Source organism: Felis catus, chromosome F2 (assembly GCF_018350175.1).
Source record: "Felis catus isolate Fca126 chromosome F2, F.catus_Fca126_mat1.0, whole genome shotgun sequence".
Lineage (NCBI taxonomy): Eukaryota > Metazoa > Chordata > Mammalia > Carnivora > Felidae > Felis > Felis catus.
Genome location: NC_058385.1, coordinates 61,011,455 through 61,017,454, shown reverse-complemented (window position 1 = coordinate 61,017,454; position 6,000 = coordinate 61,011,455). Strand labels below are relative to the sequence as shown.

At 40.8% G+C, this 6,000-nt stretch overlaps 1 protein-coding gene across 1 annotated transcript in view; it reads left to right on the top strand.

Moving 5' to 3' along the window:
• The first annotated feature begins 607 nt into the window (after nucleotides 1-607).
• Nucleotides 608-6,000, top strand: part of RAD21 (RAD21 cohesin complex component) — a 29,730-nt gene continuing 24,337 nt past the window's right edge. The window contains exon 1 of the mRNA XM_004000074.6: nucleotides 608-752. The gene's annotated coding sequence lies outside the window, so the exon portion shown is untranslated. The remainder of the gene's footprint in view (nucleotides 753-6,000) is intronic.

Sequence of the window (6,000 nt, the reverse complement as noted above, 5' to 3'; positions counted from 1 at the left end):
CTGCCCTACTTTTGGGTCTCCTTGTATATTTGACTTTTTTTGTGCCACAGGCATGTCTAAAAATTTAAAAATCCCTCCCTAGCTATACTGAAAGCTGAAATTCATGGAGGCAGGTTCTATCTCTGTTGTACCCCAACTATCTATAAATCTAGGTTGACTGAACCCTTAGATTTTATGGAGCTTGTTTAAGGGTTTTATGTTACTTTCGTCGCTACAGAGCCATTAAAATGAGTTTTTGTGTCGTGGGAAACAACGATAGCTCTTCCCTCTAAAACAAGTGCAAGAATAAAGGTAAAAGCCAGGGATTCACTTCACTGGCAAGCACTGCGCGTGCGCTATCTGCCAGGTTCTCAACCCTTGAAGACGCTCTGGCCAGAAAATCACCTTAGCGCCTGCTTAGTTCAGGGCTGCACAACCAGAGGGCGGGGTCCAAAGAGGAGGAAATGGTCACTGCGCCTGCGTCCGCTCCTTCTGGGTCCTAGGCTGGCTGCGCAGGCGCATATGTACCATTTTGACCGTAAACATCCTGCCGATTTGAACCGAGGATTTGGGCGGCAGGAAGAGCCGCGGCGTAACGGCAGCCATCTTGTTTGTTTGAGTGAATCGGAAAGGAGGCGGTGGCTGTGGCGGCGGCGGGAGCTGCTCCGAAGCTACACCTCACAGGGGCTCCCCCCCCCTTTCCCCGCCCCCTCCCCCGACCCTTTTCCCCTCCCCAGGCCACCCAGCCCGCCCAGCTCCCGGCGGAGTACAAGGTAAGATACTCGGCCGGCCCCTCTTATCCTCCGGCTCCCTCCCCCTACCCCTTCCCTGCCGTCCTGCCGTCTAGGAGCCGGGCTCGGGGAGGGGGGGTGGGGGGGGAGCGAGGGAGGAAAGCCCTCGCCGTATCCCGGGACGGTGGCCGTGCTGCCACCCTCCGAGCCCTGGAACGGCAGCGCCGCCTGCCCAGGCCGCTTTCCCCGGGCCCGCCCTCGGCCAGGACCCGCGCAACCTGGGCCCGCATTATCGCTTGTCTGGTAACAAATGGTTCTGGTCCGTTCCAAGACCGAAAAAGCCGTTACTCCTCCAGTCCCTCGGGAGCCACATCTCCCCGAGGAGGCAGAGGAAACCTTGGGTCCTGGAGGGAAAGGAGGAGGTTTGAACGAGCCCGCTCTGGGACTGGGCCGCCTACTCGGGCAAAAATGGCTGTCTAGGAAGACGCGGGACGCGGGGCGGGTGGCGGCGGCGGGTCGGCGCCCGCGGTGGCAGCTCGGTGGGGCAGCAACCGTCTGCCGAGCTTGGGTGCGGGGGGTCGGAGACGTGCGGGCACTGCCCTCGCGGGCGCTGTGGACCCATAGCACGGCGACGGGCCCCTCGCCAGGGATTGCTGCTGCTCCCCCTCCCCTTTTTTTAAGGAAATATTTTACGTTGGGAATATTACACACTGGACAGACCAATAGAAAACGAGACCAAGGGAAGTTGCTTCTGATTCTTAGGAAATTAGCATAATTGGTCCCCCCCACCCTACTTTTCTAATGATTAGGGATAGTGAGTGTTTTGTTAATTGATATAGAGACGCTTTGGGAAGGTGGTTTCTGACAAATGCTTGGTGTCTTTCTCCTTTCTGAGAAAGTCTTTGCGATTGATCTGCTGTGATAGAGTGGGGTGACACTATCTACTTGTGGTGCCAGACCTAGCGGCATTCTTTCAAATTTGAAAGAAGGAAACGCTGGAGGGTTTGCCTGCCCACCCTATGATTGTAACGCTGTCTTAAGGGTGCAAAACCGCGCTAGTGTTTTAATGATTTCTGGTAAAGGCTTATGTCTGTCAGCTTTCTTTGCAAGCGAAGTTTAATATTTGCTCTTATAATGCTGTTTAGAATCATCACTGAAATCCAGAAAAAAAATCTTTTAAAAAAATGAATGCAAATGCCAATGAGCTGTGTGAATCGGCAGAATTTTAGAGACGGGCTGGAGAAGCTTTCCTAAGTTGTAGAATCTTTAAATTTATTTTTGTTTTTAATGTTGGAGGCAACTTACAATTATTTTTAGAAAGACACTGATGAGGACATATACCGTAACCAGTGATTAAATTATTTAACAGTTCGTAAATTGTTGAGGTGACAGCAGTGCATAACTAATGGACATAGTGCTTTTCATAAACAAGTCAGAATTACATTGGTAAAGAGTAACCTTAATAACTTTTTTGTTTATAAAGACGACACATTAGTACACTCTACACTTGTTTTTCGCTTAGAGTGGTAGGTTTAAAGTATTCTTAAAATTATTTCTTTCCTGATGAATTTCTATTTATTGGAAGGCAAATATTCTGAAAAAAATTTTATCTTTCATAGTTTGGTGCAGAAGGGAAATTTCTAATGTTCAAGAAATAAAGGTTTTGTGTATTTTGTTTAAATGTTGTGATGTCAGATTGTTAGGCATGATCATGCTTTTTATTTTCTGCTGTGAGATTTTTTTCAAATTTACTGTTTATTTACATCCCGGTAGGATTGTGCTAGTTTGCTGTTCTGTTTCATTCTCATAATCCTTTTTGGTTAACATCCTCATTTTATAGATGTGAAAGCTAAGACTCAGTTAAATAACTTTTAACCATTACAGAACAACTCAGGAGGGAGCTGAATTTGAATCTAGGACCTTCTGATTGTAAAATTGTTGTTCAAAGAATGTTAGTAGCAGAAGGGTGGGGAGCTCTAGTGTGCAGGGTTGGAAATAACTTCTGTTCCTGAGACAGCCCCCAAACCTCCAGAGATCATCCCATTCTTATCTGAGTTTTAGGTATAGATGTTTTCCAAGGTTAGTAAATCACTGAATTTCAACCTTCCAGGTTTTTATAGTTTGTGAAAATGAACAACACAGACTAAGCTGCTTGTTAGTTAATGGCAAAGCAGGATTGTGTCTTGACTTACAATATAATAGTTTTTACTTTGGGTGATATTTGTGTGTGTTCCAAGTTAAAGTCGAACAGTACAAAAAGATAGGTGTCACTTTCCCAGCAGACCCGTTTTCCAAAGGTAACCAGTGTCATCAGTTTCATTTGTACACCACAGATAATTTATGTAAGTGCATTAAATATATCTTACAGAGAGAGCCTTCCTTTAAAGAGTACATATATGTATATCATTGTTTAAGTCTGCATGGAATTCTGTTATATGGCTGTATTAATTTGTTAAAAGTCACTAATTAGCAGCCAGGTAAATTATTTCTAATGTTTTGCTGTTAAAAGACATGCTGGCAAGGCAACACAGTGTTGCGTTAGAGGTGTGAGCTCTGAAATTCAAGTTTCACTTGCATTAAATGCTAATGACCTTTGGCACATTGTCCATTTTCTCTGTTTCCTCATCTGTAAAATGGGCTGGTGCTTACCTCATATGACTGTCGTTAAAAGGATGGACACATCAGTTTTTAACATTTTTTGTTGTTATTATATATCTCAAGGTATGCCATTGGCATTATTACTGGAAGTGCAGTTTCTATTTCGAGTGTTTGAGATTTTCATAAGATGTTGGCAAATTGCCCTTAAAAGAGGTTATCCCAATTTATACAACCATTGTCCTGCCCTGCTTTCTAACAGATGAGTGAAATATCATAATGACTAATATCATGGTAGAAACATTGCTTCTACATTGTAGAAACAAGGCTGTAATTTGCCTTTTTTTGTAAGATCATAAATTGTCATTTTTTCCATTTCTAAATATGTTCAAAAATACTGATTTGTCATTTCACTTTAGACTTAAATTACTTTTTAGGCTATATTGAAAAAAGTTTGCTGCTTTAGAAAAAAATGAGAAATCCTGAAATTGCATAAGCTATCCTCTCAGACCAAATACAGGCTTTATGCTAAGATCTTTTACAAAGGATTAACAGACTTAGAATTTTCAACATTTACAGAGATTAATCAACTTTTTTTTAATTAAAGTATGGTAATACTAAGAAAAAAGATTGTTCAAAAGATTGTACTTTATTTAGATATAAGCCAGTTGTTGATCTACCACTGTGCTTCAGACGTCCTATAGTTATTAGGGTGATTTCCTCTTGCTAATTGTTTCCCAGAATAACTTTCGCACCACTTTGCTTTAGTTACCCCATCCCATGCCAAGAAAGCATCTATTTAGGAATCTTTGCCTCCACATAACTGGGATATTTTAGGCATGGTACTCTGACTAGCAGCTTAAGTCCTGGCCATGAGTTACTGACACCTGTTGAAAAGTGCCAGTAGTTTTAATTTCTAAAATTTCCAGAATTTTTTACATATGTCAATTATGAGATCACTTGGTGTATCTCATTTCCTTATTCATTAAGCACGTATTTAGTAGTTGTTATGCAGCAGGCGGTATTCTAAAATCTAAATATTAAGGAGATACTTGTTTGGAATACAGCTATCTTCTATAGTGAAAATTGGGACTTCTTGTGTATGACAGCAACTGTATTTCTAAGAACACATTGCCATATTGGATTTCTACAAAATCCTGTAGACTTTATTTATAGCGCTGTAGAGGCAGCTTAATTTTCAGGCTAACAAACATTAAGGCTTAAAGTAAAAGCATTGCTTTGCAACATAGGCTCTCTTTGATTATGGGAAGCATATTTGGAAACATAAAATACTGCTGAGCAGGATATAAGATACACTTGAGGAGTTAGTGTTTAATTCAGAGTGTTAAATCTGAATTCTTCCTACTTTTCACATTCCTTAGTCACATTTAAGAGAGTTCACAACATTGGGCAGTTGATGAAGCCTGTTTTTGTTTTTTGTTTTTTGTTTTCTTTTGAAACAGTTTTCCTAGTGTGAATTAATAATGATCCTCTGGACACATCTGGTTCAGCGATTGAAAATTTCAGGACCCTTTGCCATTAAGTAATAGAAAAATGGAAAGGAGGCAAACCTGACTGAATTACTCTTGCACAACCACCCTCCACCCTTTCAAACTTTTTTGACAGGCATGAAATCTCTTGCCTATAATATGTTTAACTAATATGTATTTCCTGTACAACACTGGAAAGAATGGATACAGTTGTTAATTCAAAATACAATAAGCAAAATTCTCATTATAAAATTAACAGATTCTCATTTTAAAATTTACAGTCTCTGCAAAAACTTGAAAATTTAGAGTTAACTTACTCTGGATATTTTTTTTAAGCTAATTCTAAATTTTACATTCCCACTGGCAGTGTATAAGAGGTGAAGCTTCTCTGTATCCTCACCCGCCTTTGATGTTGCCATTATTTTTTATTTTACGTTTTAATAATGTGCAGTAATATCTCGTGGGTCTAAATTTGCATTTTCTTAATGACTGGTGATGTTGTACATCTTTTCTTGTTCTTATTTACCTTTGGTATATCCTTTTCTGTGAAATTTCTCTTCATTTCTTTTGCCCATTTTCCAATTAGATTTTTTAAAGTTTATTTTGAGAGAGAGTGCTTGAGTGCACGTGTGCAAGTGGGGGAGGGGCAAAGAGAGGGGGAGAGAATCTCAAGCAGGCTCCAGGGTGTCAGTGCAGAGCCTATGCGGGGCTCCAACTCAGGAAACTCTGAGATCATGACCTGAGCCTAAACCAAGAGTCAGACGCTTAACTGACTGAGCCACCCAGGCACCTCTCTAATTAGATTTTTTTACTTGTGTTTTTAGAATTCTTTATTCTGGATCTAGGTTCCTGTCAGATATGTCATTTTCAATTTTTTCCCCATTTTGTATCTTTGCATTCTCAGTGAACTCTTTTATATAACAAAATTTCTTAATTTGATAAAGGCCAATTTATTGCCTTTTTTTTCCTTTATGGGACATGTTTTTGGTGTCCTGTCTAAAAATTCTTCCCAAGGTTTAGGTACTAAAGGTTTTCCCCTCCGGTTTTTTCTAAAAATTGTGTAGTTTTACATTTAAGTCTGTGATTTATTTTAAATTACTTTTTTTTTTAAGCTTACTTATTTTGAGAGGGACAGCAGGGGCAGAGAGAGAGTCTAGAGAATCCCAAGCGGGCTCTGCATAGCCAGCTTGCAGTCACGTGCAGAG